General features: G+C 46.8%; 1 protein-coding gene across 1 annotated transcript in view; it reads left to right on the forward strand.

The window, feature by feature from the left end:
- Positions 1-17,510, forward strand: part of SLC16A2 (solute carrier family 16 member 2) — an 803,764-nt gene that overhangs the window by 363,681 nt on the left and 422,573 nt on the right. The window lies entirely within an intron of this gene.

Below are 17,510 nucleotides of genomic sequence, written 5' to 3' on the forward strand. Positions count from 1 at the left end.
CTCTGCGTGTGTGCTTATCCACAGGATAGCGGTGCTCTGCGTGTGTGCTTATCCACAGGATAGCGGTGGTCTGCGTGTGTGCTTATCCACAGGATAGTGGTGCTCTGCGTGTGTGCTTATCCACAGGATAGTGGTGCTCTGCGTGTGTGCTTATCCAAAGCTCAACTCAATGAAAACTCCAAACTATATCCCTCATGTTAAGAGAACAGGGATACCACTTTCACCAGAATTGGAATAATACGTAGAGTAATAACCATGAGATAAATAGGGTACCACACGTGGGGAATAGGTGTGACATTAATTATTTCAGCACTATAGAAGTTGGAGAAATCTGCCACGGAGCGATATGTAAATCACCAAATTATTATTATTTTTTTTATTATAGTTAATTAACGGTAATGGTAATAATCAATTGTAATGAATATCTTATATAGCGCTACACATGCAAAGGTCTCCGAGCGCTCAAATAACAGAAGACATTATCAGGGTTGTTGTTAGGTCTGGTAAAAAATCCCGGGCTACGCTAATGTCAGGACTGTCCGGCTCCGGGGTTAGCTAGCCTTTTGGGCGTAGCCCCTGAGCTTCTATCCGGTGTTACAACCAAAAGACCCGGGGCTACAGCCCCCGCAGCCCCTCCCTTAGCAACGCTTCTGGACATTATTATGCCATAGAGTGATACTCAATTTATTGACCTTGGAAGGATGGGAGGCTGAGTGGATGCTGCCGGATTCGCACCTGCCACAGCAGGCTGCGCGCAGCTATCAGGGGCGAGCGCTTAGCACACTGTGCAACCCAGCCGGCACATTTCTAGTACTCTAGCTGCTGGAGGAAGAGTAGAGTAACTCGGTTATGGTATGTTATGCTAATTGATATGTAAATAGCGCACATGCTCTTATTTGCCTGGCGTCCTACCAGCAGAGGTTTGTCTGCATTCGTTGGAGCCCGAATCCCGGCGCTTGGGGAGAGCAGCGCGTGGCTGGAGTCTGTCCTGCACGGTTCATGCCCGGCCTACTGAACAGCCATTTGCTGTTATTGCGGTCTGGTTGCTCTGTCCCAGGGGCGCCTGTACGGCTGTGAGAGGTGTCAGGAGCATGCCGCCTGCTTCTTCCATGACGGCCGCTGATGTGCTTTAATCACGGTTCTTCAAGCATGCGAGAGAGTGGCGGGAGGGAGCCCAGCTGCAACTGGAGGCAACTGTTACTGTGCATACTCGCTGGCATGAAAGCAATGCCATGGAGTGGGCAATGGCGCAAAGGCTCCTTTGCTGAATAGCCTAAAACATCCTCGAGTGTTGGGCACCGATGATATCTATAAGTGCCAGAAGGGGGTGGGGGGCATGTTTTAAGTGTTTTCTTCAATGCGAGGTGGTGCTGAAAATCGCAGGTCAAGAAAGGAGGAGAGAGCTGGCTTTCAGCACCGAAGACACATAAGTACATTCTGATAAAGTGGGCTTTTCATCATAACAGCAGCCTCATTTTGCACGAGGCAAACAGTGCTATGCAGAGGAGGTCCGCCTCCACTAATGTTCATCCTTTGCCACCTGACGCAGGAAAAAGGCACACTAATCCAGATGGATCCGATGCCTTCGACAGCAGCAGTCGAGTATTAAGCGTTGGTGCCAGATGCCATGTGCGTGCGGGGCAGCCAGCATTCAAATGAATCCCTGTGAATTGCGTCTGCTTTTTATTTTACGCGTACGAATGCACGGGGATTCGTATCTACCCCCTTCAGCAAAATTGGATGCAGGCAGCGATGGTGTCTGTTCCTTCACTGTGCAGAAAAATACACAGAGGCAGGTTCTCAAAAAGCACAAAATGAAAGGAATGCATAGGAAGCGCTTTTTCATTTGAGCTACTTTCCAAACAGAATAAGGGGCCGATTCATGGAATTTTCGATGCAGGAAATAGAGTACCTGCGTGCGCAACTGCGTGCAAACCCCCCTTCGTCGATTCATGTAATCGAATGCGCTGTACTTTTCCTGGACTTGCGTGGAGTTTGCGCTGGCTCGGCATGTCTGTACAACCCGTCAAGGACCTTGCGCGAGACTCCAAGCAGAGCATGGGCATGGCTTGTGCAGCGGGTTGTGAAGGGGGCGGAACACCAAAAATGGGGAAGAACTCGAGAAAAAGTGGCCGTTCCCATTCCTCACATGGCCACATTGTGTGGCACGAGACGCATTCATTGATTCGATCGTGCAACGTCTCGGCTGGGAAATGGTAATGCAAGTCCTTCATACAATCTGCCATCCCAAGTACACTTGCACGTAGGATTTTTAGCATGCAGGTGGGTTCACCTGTCGTATTTTGGGGTGTGTGTACTCAATCAGGGTTTCGATGTAACTCAGGGGTGTGCGTAAGCAGTCGAGCAGGGTGCAGGAACATTTTATGTGGGTTTGCACGCAGATTTCCTGAGTTTTTACTGAGTTAAGATTTTTATATGCATGTTGTCGGGGTGCCGGACACATTTACGGGGACCCCGCGCAGGATCGCGAGTCATAGGCCTCCTTATAAACGCACCGGTTGACGGGTGAGTTTATTCGCACCCGGTGGTGCACGCAAAGGTAGCTGATCTGGCAGTTTTCTGCTTTGCCTTTGGACTTTTCGGGGGTGTTTGGGCCGTGACTTGCGAATATGGTTACTTTGCGCTGTCAATTCCATGAATACGCGTGGTGTGCATTTTTCTTTCTTCATACAGGCTTGGGCAGTGTCTTTCTCAGCAGACTGTACTTGCGCGATTTCTGTACGTGAATCGATGAATCAGCTCCTAAGGTGGCCTGCGTATTTCAGTAGGGGGTGGGCAGTGGTGCAAAGATGTGCTGTCCATCCCCCATGCATACAGTACATTATCATCCGTCCTCCCCTACATCCTCTCTGATCTATGTGATCACTGCAGCCCCGTAATTTCGCTGATGAAAATGGTGTAGCCGTAAATGGAGGCATGCAGTGATCATGCAGATCACAATTGCCTGCATTCCAAATACCTGCCACCCCTCTACCCATCTTTTCTTCTTTGCTGCATACTCACCTTCTTTCCTGTGCCTCCTCTCGCCCGTCTCTATCTGACGTGAGTTCTGTGTCCCTAAAGTGGGACGGACCTTCCTTTGCAGGGTCCGTTTTTTTTTCTCTTTCATTTTATTCTCTGCCACAAACCTTGTGTTGGAAGCAGGGGAAACCCCCGCTACCCCCAAACCCATTCGACCATTCAAGGGTCGTGGGGGACAACCATGCAAACCCCGCTCCCCTTGTTCGGTATAATGGTGTTCGGAATTTTCGTAACTGCCGAATGATCAGTAAACATGCATTCAGCATTTTTTCCATGCAATTTTCCCGGAATTCCCATCCTTTTGACCAGTTCCCCAAACCTTTGAACCTAATGGTTATCTTTCATAGCAACCTACACAAACCCCAGTTTTACCCATCACTGCTACAGTTGCCAGTTTAATCTTCCTGAGCATCCACAGGATCAGCCCCCAGCTCATCTATAACTGCATGAAAAACCCTGATCTGAACTCTTGGGTATGTGTGGCAGTGAGTCGATGGCAACCCTGCCTGGGCTTGCTCCTTGTCCTGATAGACAGGCCCTGCAGTCTGGCTGGGCTTTCAAGAAGTAAATGCAGTGCATCGGGAGTGCTGCCCTATTGTTTAGTCCCATTAGAGAAAAGCCACCAACCTGTTTTGTTGACACCATTTTTGCAGTTACTCCATTGAGTGCAAGGGAAGCATCATTTGTTGGGTTCCAGGAGCCATGCGAGTAGTCTACTGTCGACTTAAATCCCTTTACAAGGCAATTTATTTTGTGAGGTTTGTGTTTCATTGTTGGGTGATTAACGGGTTTACTCCACAAAGGGTTTAAGATCTTCATCACTGGTGATCAAGTGCCATTTTTAGTTGGAATGGAAAAAAGATGAACACTTTGGCTAGGGTAGGCCATGATGTATCTTATCTCATTGTCTTCACTGGAACTGGTTTAGGGTTTGGCCGTAAGGTGTATAAAACAATTGAGAGTGTCTGCCCTATTCATGGCCTCATTCATTATCCTTTGTTCAAACCCTTTCTGGTGACATTTCTTGTTGAAGGATTCAGTTTGTGTCTGCTGATCGTTGCCAAGACTACAGTTGCCTCAAGTGCGTAAGTGTTCCTCATATATGATGTTTTAATGGTGTTGTTGGGGTGTGAGTTATTCAACCTAAGAATAGAATTAGTCACTGTGTGTTTACGATATAGTTAACTCTGTATGCTGTTGCCATTGATGAAAATGTCCAAGTCAAGGAAAGTAAAAAATGCTCTGCTGATCGGTGTAGTGAATTCAGTGTGAGTCCGTGTGTCAGTCTAGAAAATTAGACACCCCTCGAACGGAAGGCAATGCAGGATAATTGGTTGGCCGAAGACCAACCGCCTCATTTAAAGTGTTAAGAATATATGCTCATTAGTCATTACGTAGTTACTAGCTTAACTAGAGAGCGGCCATTTTTAGATGACCAGAATCGCCATTTTGTTTTCTATCTCTGTTCTCTCTAACGCTGCTACTTTGCCTCATGTAAAACTGCTTTGCTGAAGATATTATTCCGCTTCAATGGTCCAAGGTTACTAAAGACATGTTGAAACATTACGCTGGAGAGCCAGACAGAATTGCCCGGTTCCCTCCTGCACATAACCTTGAAGGCAAGGAGCAAGGCATTTTAATCAGTACACGGATGCCAGTGAGTCTCCTTAAAAGAATAGCAATGTACGAAACTAATATTAAAGGGTTTGAATTATGTTCTTCATTACGGCCCCCCTTCTGAGCACTGTGAGGCCCCGGAGAGCAAGCTGACCTCTAGAGCGTGAATCGAAACCAGGCGATAGTAAGGCCTGGAATGTGGCAGTCCCCCTACACGCAGCTTGTCCATGAAAACAGAAGTGCTGTGTTCTCACAAATAAAGAATAGTGTGTGTAAATTCGAGATTGCAAACTGTTACTAAATATGGTGATCTAAAGTGTCATATTTCGTCACCATGGTCGATCATCGCCTCCACTTCAAAGGGAATGAATTAGGGGCGGCATCGAATGTATCAAATGTCTCATTACTGATTGTAAGATGCTCATTTTGTATATATGTAACTGATGTACGATTTTCGCTCTCTTGCGTCTGTTAGAAACAAGTCGCGGGGCGTGGGACCATTTGGCCAACTGGGACTATTTGTTTTGCAATAAACCCTAGTTTTTGGGAATACAAACTTGTGTCTAGCATATCAGTTCGTGTGTGGTGATTGTGCCTTGTTTCCACATCCGAGGGTCCCTCAAGGGCCCCTTCAAGAGTGTGAGTAAGGCCATTTATGTGTGCACTGTGAAACAATGTTCGTCCTGGCACTGCAGTAGGTGTTGTTATTGAGATGTCCAATGAAATCAGTAAGTAATGCATCTGTACCTTACCAAATTATAAAAAAAGATCTATGTACTTGGACCATAGTTAGATCTTATTTGTACATTTGTTGTTGATGCCCCATGTATGGTTGTGTTTAAATAATCCCATAAACAAGTTTGCAAGTGGAGGAGCAAATGTTGCCCCAATTGCTGTCCCGCATTGTTGAAGGTATAGTTCACTGTTAAAAATGAAAACATTGTTCCCAAGTGCAAATCCGTCCATAGTACATCGCGTATTATTGTTCTGTAATAGTCTTGCCAATCTGGAACGTTTTAACTGCTGCAATACCCTGGTCAGTTTTGATGGAAGTGTATAAAGGCTTAAGACCTACGGTTACCAGCGACATGTCTGGTTGGCCAGTTTACATTGTAAATTATATTAGGAATGTCCACGGTGCCCCTAGGGTAGAACAGGAGTGTTGAGATATATTGCTGTAGGAATGAAACAATACATTTCAATAGTCTTTTCTGAAAATGACCCAATCCCAGTTATTATTCACCTTCATAGGTCATGACAGGATATTGACATCTTGAGGATTGAAACTCTTTATTAGCGAGTAAGCCAGTGATATCCATTCATGTAAGAGAGTAAGTAAGGTTTTTTGCATGCCTCGGATGGGGTTATTAGCTAATTTGGTGTAGGCTTGGTGATCGCTAAATTGACGGTGTCCCTTCCGCATAAAACCTGAGAAGTTCTGAATTCCTCTATTGCCACCCATGTCAGCTTCTCATATGACAATGTCTATATTGAACAGCAGGCCATGCATGTGATGTTCTTGCCATGTAAGTGTTTTTGTGCAGACATTCTTCTTTTATGAGAACTTTTTTTTCCACGATCTTGTGGAAGGCATCTCTAGTATGATCAGTGCTAAGGAACAGGGTAAATGTGGATTTGATTTGTGTTTAATAGGGTACCCAGATGAATATCACTATAGAAATTGCTCTCCATGTCCCGCCACATCAACCACATCGCCTGGACTTCAGGCTATGTGATTAAACTAATTAATGCCAGCAAATCCTTCCTCACCACCACAAACCGCCTGGAAGTTGCTCGAGCACTCATATGCTCGAAACTAGACTACTGCAAATCCCTACTCTGCGGCACCTCAGGAAAAATCCTCTGCAAACTTCAAACCACCCAGAACAATGCTCTCAGAGCCGCAGTGAACATTGGCAAATGGGAACACATATCAGAGGCCAGGAAATTCACCCACTGGCTTGCAGTAAAGGACAGAATTACCTTCAAAATCCTTTCCCTCACTCACTGCTGTCTCTTGACCAACGCCCCGGGCTACCTGGTGACCAGTCTCAGAAAACAAACCTCAGTAAGACCCACCAGGGAGGCCTACAGTCACTGCCTCGTCACCCCAAGGTTCAATCGTGCCAAAGCTGGGGGCACCAGCTTCCCAGTATGATCACCATCTCTCTGGAACAAGTTACCGCGGCACATGCGGACAGAACCCTCTTACAATGTTTTCAGAAAGGTACTCAGAACACTGTTGTTCAACAGACTTGACTCCCCCCGATCCCCTATCCGCTCCCTACCGATTTCTCTTCTCCTTACCTGTAACTAGCACCTAGATGCTCACGGGCTGTGAGCGCTGCTATAAATGTGCAAATAAATCAGTAAAAAATAAATATATGGAAATCAGAAAAAACATTGAACAGACAATTCACGTTGATTGGTAAACTCACTGACGCTAGTTCTGACATGATTCTTCATGGGGGTCTGTAGTATTGGTACTGATGGTATTGGCAACAAACCTTTTTAAGGTTGAGCTTGAAAATATATTTAAACAGATCAATTTATGCCATATTAATGTTAGTTTTGTGTCCTGATAGTACATGGTTTAAAATATTGAAGATTAACATCAGGGTGTTTGTGTTTGATACCATGCTTTGCTTATTTGCTAAGTCAATGCTGCAAAGCTGTCCTCTGAGATGTCATTGTCGGCTGCCTATAAGACATGTCAAATTATTGCCAACACTATTCTGTCTCCATCTGTTCAAGGTCCTGTGTACAAGGGGATGCAAGGGTCCGCCTTTCTTATTTTCTCCCTTCTGCAAAGGGTGCTGCCTTAAGTGTACTGTTTTCCAGTGAGGCCCACCTACTTGATTTCCTGATGCAGCAGGTTCTGCCTGATCACCGCTGTATGCTGCTGGTTCTGTACTGAGGAGCATGCAGGATGCTGCGGGTGTGTTTAAATACCCACCGTCTGAGGAAACAACATGGCAGCAGCATCCTCTTGCAGGATTGCAAGTAACAATAAAAAATGTGGCACTTGTGAGGGCTGCCCCCATCTCCTCCTCCTGGGGTGCGACCAAGCCTGATTTGAATATGGTCTTTCCCCTTCTGTAATGGCTTGGCAGGTTGAATAACGCTTGTCTGGAGGGTTGCCGAGAGCAATGCCAGAGGATAAGATTAATTCTAAAACCTTCCAGCCATCACCTCTTTTGTTTTGCTATAGTCACCCTGAGTGGGACGGGTATGTCCAGGCGCGTGTCCTATGACTGCTGGGCCTAGAAACCCAATCTACACCTCACTGATGTTGTCCTATGAGGCTGAAACATGTTGGGGGATGCTTGTGGTCTCATGCAGAAGGGGGGTGACCTAGCAGTTTGGGATGGACTGCCCCTTTTGGGGTGAGACAAAGCCCGATTTGCATACAGTCTTTCCCCTTTTGTAATGACTTGGCAGGTGAAGAACGATGGTCTTGGAGTTTGCCCAGAGCTGTGCCAGTGGTTGTGATTTATTCAAAATCTTCCAGCCACCACCACTTTTGTTTTGCAGCAGGATTGGGGGTGAGCTACTGAAGCATTAGGGCAGTCCACTGATGACATGATCAAGAATGCATACGTGCCTCATGCATGCATCTTGTATGCTATGCTGATTCACTGTATCTCTTTGAGCTCTGTGTTGCGCATATACCCAGTGTTTCAGCTTTGCTTTCCTCCACTTGGCGTGCCCCCGAACCTGGCTGCGTGAATTAGCCAGAAATGCGAGAGCTCATCTGAAGGGAACAAACACAGATGTAATTCCCACCAGATGGAACCAAACTGATATGCAAATGGCGTCTGGAGAAAGCAGAGTGGCCTAACACCTGATGGTAGACTCGCCTCAGTGGGCGCCGTCACGGAAGACACACTATGTAGTCATGTTCATTCTCAGTAACGAGGCTCTCAATTTGTGCACATTTTGGACTAGTTTGGATTCCCCCCTAAATCTGTAAGGGTAATCCAGACGTGGACCCCTTGCAGTCTCTGCCTAGAAACACAGCAGCACAGCCACTTCTCCCTGATGTCCATCAAGGCCGAAACACGTGTCTGGGGATGCTGTTAGTGCTCTTGCTCAGGGGGGAATTGCCTGGCATTTCAGGGCTGAGCTGTCCCTTGTGCTGGTGGATATTTCTCCTCTTGTTAGATACGAGAGCTAAAGCATGATTATAGACCTTCCTGAGTGCCCACCGTTCATTAAAGCAGGCAACGTGACCTGTACCGTAAAGGGCCTCAACACCTGCCGTATGCATGTGTTACTTCCATCCTGTGTCCATGCACACGCTCCCTGCTGTGTGCCATATTCTAGTGGTTGGGGGTGTGAATGCTCAGCTTCCTGTTGCAACTCTTTGCAGCGTTTCTGGTCGAAGCACTATGATATCTCTCTCACATGAATATAAACACATATACCGTGTGCCAGAGGGTACGGCCAGTGGCAGACATAAGGTGAAGGGCCCAGTGGGCAAAGATGACAGAGGGCCCCAGGTGGGCGGGCCATGGAGGCGGAGCCTAGAGTGGGCAGAGTTGCACAATGATGAACTTAAGGGACAAATACGTAATTATTTTACCGTTTTCTGTGTTTTGTGGCGTCCGAACCTAGCCAGAGACAGGCGGGCCTCCTTGCCAGGTTTTGCTGTCAGTGGTTCTTAATATTGAAAGATCAAGCCTGAAGCCAATGATGGAAATGATAGGGTTCAAGGCAATGGGCAATAACATGGGCAATGGGAAGGGACATTGCAGGAAGTGATGTCACAGGATAATTCTTACAGCATACAGAACCATGTTGTGCATGTCTCCGGTGTTGTTAGCCCACACACTTGAAAGGTCATTGAACATCACATACTTAAAGGCGTTCCCCTTTTAATCTTAAAACAGACCAGGGGTTACCTTTTTTGTGGGTGCTGCTTGTGGCACTTGAAATACCCCTTAACTCCAACCCACCACCTCCATATCTCCTCTAGCTACACAGGGCCCTGCTGCAGAGCAGTGAATGAAAATGGAGATAGAATAAGGGCGGGATAGTGAGGGGAAAAGTAGAGAAGGGGCAGGTAACATGAAGACTGATGGGACTGGAGAGTGGAGAATGAAGGAGGGCAGAAGCGTGAGGGAGAGATTGAGAGCAAGGGAAGTCAGGGGATAAAGTGATCGAACAGAGCCAGGGGAGGAAAAAAGGGTGAACGGGTACAGAGAATGAACAAGGGCAGGAGAATGGGGCAACAGTTAATAAGGCACAATAGTGAGGGGGAAATGCAGGTTAACAAGGATTAAAGGGAGGGGAAACAGAGAGCAGGGGGGTTCAGGAGTGTAAGGAGTATGGGGAATAGCTGAGTTCTAAAGAGTCAGAGAAAAATGAAGTGTGAGGGAGGGCAGGAGACAGGGAGAGAAGTGAGGCAAGTGAGTGAGGAATGGGCAGTGGAGGGGCAGCAATGTAAAGGCAACTAGTGGGTAAATGAGGGAGGGAAAAAGTGAATGAAGGAAGGCAGGTAGGCAAACAGCAGCAACATGAGGAAGAGAGCGGGATCTTTATAACAAAGAACCTTAGGTAAAAATGGAGAAAGAAAAGGGCAATAGGATTAAGGGAATGAGGCAAGAACAGGGGGTGACATAGGGCCTCAATACGTCTTTGGAGGCAGGCATGGCGCAATTAGCCCCATGGCTACCTCCAAAATCGTGTCTGGGTCCGACCTGGTGGAGTGGGGACTTACCGGGACATTCCGCCCTTGGCGGACCCGGTAAGTCCCCATTCCAAATGCCATTCCCCATTCCCATTTGAGCCCCCAGAGGGCTCAATGAGAATGGGGAAGGTGCTAATTATGGGCCTGCTAATGGCAGGCCCGTAATTAGCACCCTGGTCCCCTAACAGGACCCGTAAGGGATGTGCGGTCCGACCACACGTCCCTTGCGGTTCCCGCTAAGGGACCCCGGAATTGGGTGGTAAGGGATTACCGGCACCAGTCTCCTTACCGGTGCCCGGTATCCCTTAACGCCCACCTCGGAATGAGGCCCATAGTGTTTACAAAGAGCAGGAGAAAGTAAGATAGTAGAGAGGAAATTGCTGGTAAAAAGGAAGCAGGGGGGAAAGGAGTAAAAGGGGAGCATATTTGCGTTGTGAGGTGAGCAAGTGCTTGCCCTAGCTGCCCGCCTACACCCAGTCACAGCTGCAGTAGATAAATGAACTGGGAAACAAAACACAGCCAGTTCAATTAGGCTGTATTGAAATGGGCCAAAAAGATTCACATGAAAATCCCCTTTGTCCGAGTTCTCAGTGTTCACCATATACCAAGCTGGCAGCTAAACAAGCCCAGATGAAACCCAAGGTTGGGGAACAGGGCTGGGTGTGTCTGCAGGGTGGCCAACCAGCCCGCATTTTGCAGACCTGTCCCAATGTTATAGGCCATGTCTCACACACAGCCAGCTTGGGACAGGAATTAGGCCTGACTTTTCTCTGAAGCAAGATCCACTGTCCAAAGTCTTGCCAGCTCACTCTTTTCGTGTGCCAGTTAAAGGTGCAAGGAAGTACAGTGCCTTTCGCACTGCTCCCCCAGCACGCCCAGGTTCAGCTTTGTGTCAATCTTTCAATAAACCGATTACAGATTGATGACCCAGACTCAGGGGTGCCTGGGTAAGGTTTATTGTTCATAGAAGGTGCAACTGGCAGGTCATAATAAATGGGTGGGAATATAACGCTGCATGCTGTGTACAATAATGTCTCAAGCAGATTACCTTATATTGAATTCTCTTTCATTGTGAATACCTTTTTAAAACCAAATGATATTGGCCCTCATCACGAGTTGGGTTGTAACCCTTGAATGCGGCGGTAATGCTATTACCGCCGCATTTAAGGGCTGGCCCTATTATGACTTGGGCAGAAAGTTTAGAGGTTTACCTCCAGCTCTTTGCTGGAGGTAAAAATCCAGCTTTACGTCCGTTTTCAGCGCTATTACTGCCGGCGCTAATAGCGCCATGAATGTCCCATTGGAGAATGGGAAATAACCGCTAGCCCGCTACTCGTGATCCGGTGCTAATAGCACCGGACCGCATAGCAGTAATGCAATTTACATTGGCGGTGTCTCCCCCCCGGACCCTCCCCCAATATAAAAAAAATGTTTTCAATGTGTTTTTGGTAAAAATAACTATCAGTTCTTTCCTGGTTCATTCGAGCAGGGTGGAAATGTTGAGGTTCTCCTGTGGCTGCACATTTCAACACCTAATTTCACCTACCTCGAAATGTGGACCTTGAGGCTCACTCATAGGTACAGGGAACATGTGTTTATTAATGCCGTGTCCTGCTGCAACATCCAAGGCACACACGCCCTCTCTGTGGGCCTGATTCATGGACTATTTTGCACGGTAAAAAGACACTTTGCACTGCTCCATGAATCCGGGTTTTTGTTGGCAGTGCAAAGTCACTGTGCACCAGTGTAAAGTACTTTGCACCGTGCAAAATATTCCATGAATCAGGCCATGTGTGTGGCCTTTGCAAATGCGGCCAATGGCCTGCCTGCTGACGAGATGCCCCTTACGCCATTTCCTGTCCTGACTATGGGCACACCGGAAGTAAGGTGTGGTATGTTGATTGCTCGTGGGTAGAGCAAATGCCTGTGGGTCGAAAGACACCCCAATACTGCATCCAGTAGTGCAGCTGGTCAGCTCTGAGTGTGAAAGTTAGGGTTTTCTCTTCTATGCCAGTGGCGGAGCCAGCAGCCCCCCCTCCCCCGCCCCCTCCATAGCAGCCTCCCCTCCCCCCCGCACCAGAAGCTGCCTCCGCTACTGTTCCAGGCACCAGGGTTTTTGGCGTTTGCATTAGTCATGGCTAAATTTCCTAAGGGGAGAGCTTCTGAGGTCATGCACACTGCGCGCTACTGTACAGAGCTTAGCATCACTGACTGCAGGGAGACACGGAGCGCCCGACCTCACATGGCATCGCCACCACCGCTTACAAACGTGTCAGGAATGTGGTGGGGCAGCCTCCCGACCATGGCAACAGGAACACCTTGTACGCGGCATTGTCGCCCAGAACAGACATTAGCAGCTGCTCCTAGCGGCGCAGAACTGCGCGTCTCTGCAAGTCACGTGACCGCTCTGCATTGTCATGACTTATTGAAAGTCACAGTGAAATGTTGCGGAGCCAGTCAGACGGTGACGTTTGTGAACTGTGTAGGAAAAAACAGCTGGCATCCTCCACTTTCTAGCATTGTTTTTACTCTTTTCAATGTAGGAGTATGGTTATTACCTGGATGCCATGGGGGCGGACAACACTTTACCATAACAAGCTTTCCTTTTAGAAATCACGGACACCAGCTGCTCAAGCACACTTAGTTCAGTTGAAGCAACTGTTGTACTCCTGTCCCAAGTGTAATAGGTGAATTAAGGGTTTAAAGGAAGAGCACCGTCACACGTTTGTAGTCATCTCACTGAATTGTAATGCTGCATCATTTCCCAGCACCAATTTGTTGAAGATTCATAAAATTGTTTACCCGATTCATGGCATTTTTTGCATGGTTCAAAGTGACTTTGCACTGCTGATACAAACCCTGATTCATGGAACTGTGCAGTGTATTTCTGCAGTGCAAAGTCAATTTGTACTGGAAAAATGACTTTGCACTTCAAAAATACACTTTGCAAAGTTCCATGAATCAGGGTTTATGTCGCCATTGCAAAGTCACCTTTCAGCAGTGCAAAGTCACTTTGAACCATGCAAAAAATTCCATGAATCGGGCTCTATATGTCTTGATGTAACTCTGAGCCATTGGTAGCAGCGTAATTGTTTGCATACAACCATTTTATCAAAGAAATATTTCTTGAATATAAAGATCTGGGCCCTTATTCATGGATTTGTGCACCATTCTGCCCGCAAATCCCTGTTTAAGAAATGGGGTTTTGCGGGCAGAATGGCGCACAAATCCAGTTTTTTTAGTGTTATTATTATGTTGCCAAAATGCTCTTTAATTGTATGCAAAGCAGCCAGAAAACATAATTGGGGCTATTTGTGCTGTTCTCACGGGTCTTTTTGAAAGAGTACAATGGGAGAATACCAAACTGTCCATAATAACCTTCAGTCAGAGAACAGTTTATTTGTTTATTCTAGGTTAAAATAATGTGTTTTCCGCAGCAAGACAAAGGTGACATTTTAATTATAACTATGATATGTACTGAAAGTGATCATTAGAAATGAACATTGTACAATTTTAAAAAGAGCCGCTTGTTAGTACAATTAAAACATTTACCTTTTCAATAGCTTCTTTTGCTAAAAACTACAGCACCACAATTTGGCTGCCTTGCTGTCAGCAACAGCTGGCATCGCTCTTTCGCAAACAGGCACCTGACAGCACGGGATCCGCCACAAAGGGGGAGAGAGAGGGACGAGAGATAGGGTGAAGCAGTAACAGAGAGCGGGGCAGAGAAAGAGAGTGCAGAGAGAGAAAGAGAGACAAAGCGCGCAAGCCAGATTGAGTGCGCTTGGTCGGCGTATGATAAATCAGGTTGAGCTTGTGTGATCTTAAAATGCTCCGAATGCAGAAGGTGCATTGATTTCATTGCCTGTGCAGTTAGCAACGTCAAAGCCCACACTGAAAGACCACAGTGCATTTCGGGCAGGCGGTGTCTCAAGCCATGTCGACAGGAATGTACACTCTCTACACCGCCCCCAAGCAGGCAGCCTCGCATCCAGCCACCACCAAAGATAAATGTGATACACCCCAAGCTAAGAATGTAAAGAATCTCCTGGGAACTATAACATCACTTGCAAAGTGTTAGCAACGGCCAGAAATGTAAGCAAACTGGTTACAAGTGGGAGACTTACTTAATGGCTCTTGGTCCCGGAACCTCTTGGCTGTGCTCCATGTGTGCTTTTCACACACCCACCACCTGCCACCAAGACATTTATATTTTTGACGGTAACTCAGAAGGTTTCTGGGGAAGATATCCGTGTGGGTTTCACTGTAAATCATTATTTATGTATTGACGTATTTACTGTGCATTTGTATGGTTGTATGAGTCTGAGCTGGACCAGGTGAGATTGTTTACACAGTGGGCCTCTGGGATAGGGGTGAGGATGTGCAGCATGGTGTGTCGGAAGAAATGGGTGCATCTCTGTTCTCTTAATCAACTCAACACCACTCACTGCACACGTAAACAAGGGTATAGGACTAATTGACCGAATTTAAAAGTCCGACCCCACCAAAATACCTAAAACAAACACCACGAAAAGTTTGGACTACCAAAAGTCTTAATTTTTCGTGGAGTGAGTTTAGGTGTTTCGATGGGGTCGGACTTGGGGCTGGGGGATTGTCCCCCGCAACCCCTGCTCACTGTAGTGAGCGGGGTGTTTGTTGGAGACAACCCCATTCAAATGAAAAATAATTTTTTTTTTAAATCCAGTGGCTGCGGGGGTGTCCCCCGCAACACCCCGCTCACTATAAGGTGCTCACTATACTTTACTGTATAGTGAGCGGGGGTTGCGGGGAAACCCCTGCAGCTGCCGCAAACAAAAAAAAAGAAAAGGACCCCACGGCGCCGGTTCCCGATCACGGAAGTGAAAGGAAACTGGTGCCGCAGGGACACAGCGTGAAGAAAAGGTAAGTAGGGTTTGGTTATGTTGAGGGTGTGGGTGGGGGTGTGTTGAGGGTGTGGGTGGGGGGTGTGTTGTGGGTGTGGGTGGGGGTGTTGGTATGTAGTGGTTTTTTGAGGTGCGTACATTTCTCATGCAAACTTTTCCGTCACTGACTTTTCCATGACGGAAAAATCACGCAGATCCGTAAACAAGCATTGGCAATGGCAACAGTTTCCGCTTTTGTGTCGGCATGAGATAGATGTTTACCAGTTACTGCCTTAATGGTAGTAACTGGCTATTAATGTTGAGCGCTGTAAACTTGTGAGAGTACCTGGGCATATATAATAGCAGTGCCTGGTAAATGCTTTCCAATACTTAGGCACTTGTCAATGCCTGTTGTTAGCAGGACCTTAGTGAAGAGCATGCACACTGCTTATATATCAAGTGGCTGGAGGCACACTAGGTTAAGGCATTTTTATCACACCAGTAGCACATATATTGCTCCAATTAAGCTTAACTCCCAGAAGAATGCTTTGAAATAACATGACAGGCACTTCAAGCACAAAGTTTGATGTTACTGCTTGACAAAGCTAGCTTCAAGAGATCTCAGGGGAATGCGTTTTTTGGGTGGGGCCGTGCAGATAGTGGGAGGAAGTGGAAGTGGGAAGTCAATGGGTGGATAAATAACCAAACAACACCAACAAGCTGTGTGTCCCTCCTCATCCTATCTCCCTCCTAACTGTAGTCAAATGCAATAATTTCAGCAAATAGCTGGTGCTTAAGTGCCACCTAAAAGCCAAAACTAAAAACTAGCTGCAGGGTTAAGCAGCAGGAGGGGGCTGTTGGAAGTGCACTCATTTTTATCTTAAGTGGCCATCTTGTTGTGGAAAATGTTAATCTCTGACATAGGGCAAGTCTGTACTTCGCAAGTTCGACCCCTAACATGGCAATCTCAGGCCTTCATTCATTCAAGTTTGATGGCATTGGCTAATAATGACAGATACTATTACAGTACCTAGAAGCGGGATGCCTCCATCATGATGTTTAACCTTCTAAAACCTGATATTATTTATGGGTGATTTCCAATATGAGTCACACAAAAATTTAGCTTTGCAGTGCAGGTACGGATATGGAGGAAATGGGGAAAAGCAGCGCAAGGGAGAGAGTGGGGCGTGACAAATGTGAAACGTGGGCTTCTTCACTGCATTGCCGTAGCGTGAATTTCTGACTAAAGATACTGGTCAACGACATTTGTACTATCAGCCGACACACAATGCATCCATGCCCCAATATGAAACCTGTTATCTCGTCGAGTGGTGTTTGGGTTTTTTTGTCCATCGCCAATAGGCCTAATATGAGACATTAAATGGTGTCTCTCTACTGTCTCCACGGTTTTCCGCTAGACCATGCTGCCCAAGTACAAGGTGTTGGTCGCACACGTGGCCTTGTATAATGATGTGTTAAGGCTTATATACACGTCTTCATGTGTACGGGGTTAGTTGAGAAGTTATTAGGATATGGACCTCCTAACGAGATGTCGTGGGAGCTGGATTCAAATATAACCCTCAATGGGCCTCGTTCCGAGTCTGACGGTAACCCTGCCGGTGCTACTCGCGGTTGCCGCCAGACTCAGAATAATTTACTGGCGCCTGACCTCCTGCTGCCACCGGCTCATACCGAGCCCGGTGGCTGGGAAGTCGGGCACCGGCATATTTGTTAATCCCGATTCCCATAGAACCCTATGGGACTCTATGTGAGTGGGGACACAACGGTGGCGGTGCTCCCGTGAAATCTTCTGTGCCCGCTGCGCCCAGCAGGGTCAGACCTGTCAGGCACAGCGGCTCTGGCAGGAAGACTCATAGTTTGCTGGTGAGCTTACCCTTGTTTTTCGGACCTACAAATTTATAATGAGACCCAATGTCTTTTTGTATTTGCCTTCACATTTTGATTTTTATTTTATATTATTTTGTTGCTTTGGTTTTCCTGTTGACAAATGCAACATAGGCATACATGCAGTAGACAATATGGGCCTGAAGCTTATGTGTGCATGGAGCAGGAATTTGGCTGAAAGCCTATTGGCTGAGCCTGAGGCGAGATGTTGGACCTGTGCAATGATGCTGGAGAAGCTTAAGTTATCCTAAAATGGATCAAAGTACACAGATTCATGACTCCTAGATATCTTCTGGCACCTATTACTTAATTCTCTGGTCACACAACTGAATTACTACCAAATTACACCACCACTCTGCTTTTATTTTATTTTTTCTGATGCTGGTCACCTT

Source organism: Ambystoma mexicanum, chromosome 5p, assembly GCF_040938575.1.
Source record: "Ambystoma mexicanum isolate Mex_15411 chromosome 5p, UKY_AmexF1_1, whole genome shotgun sequence".
NCBI classification, from domain to species: domain Eukaryota; kingdom Metazoa; phylum Chordata; class Amphibia; order Caudata; family Ambystomatidae; genus Ambystoma; species Ambystoma mexicanum.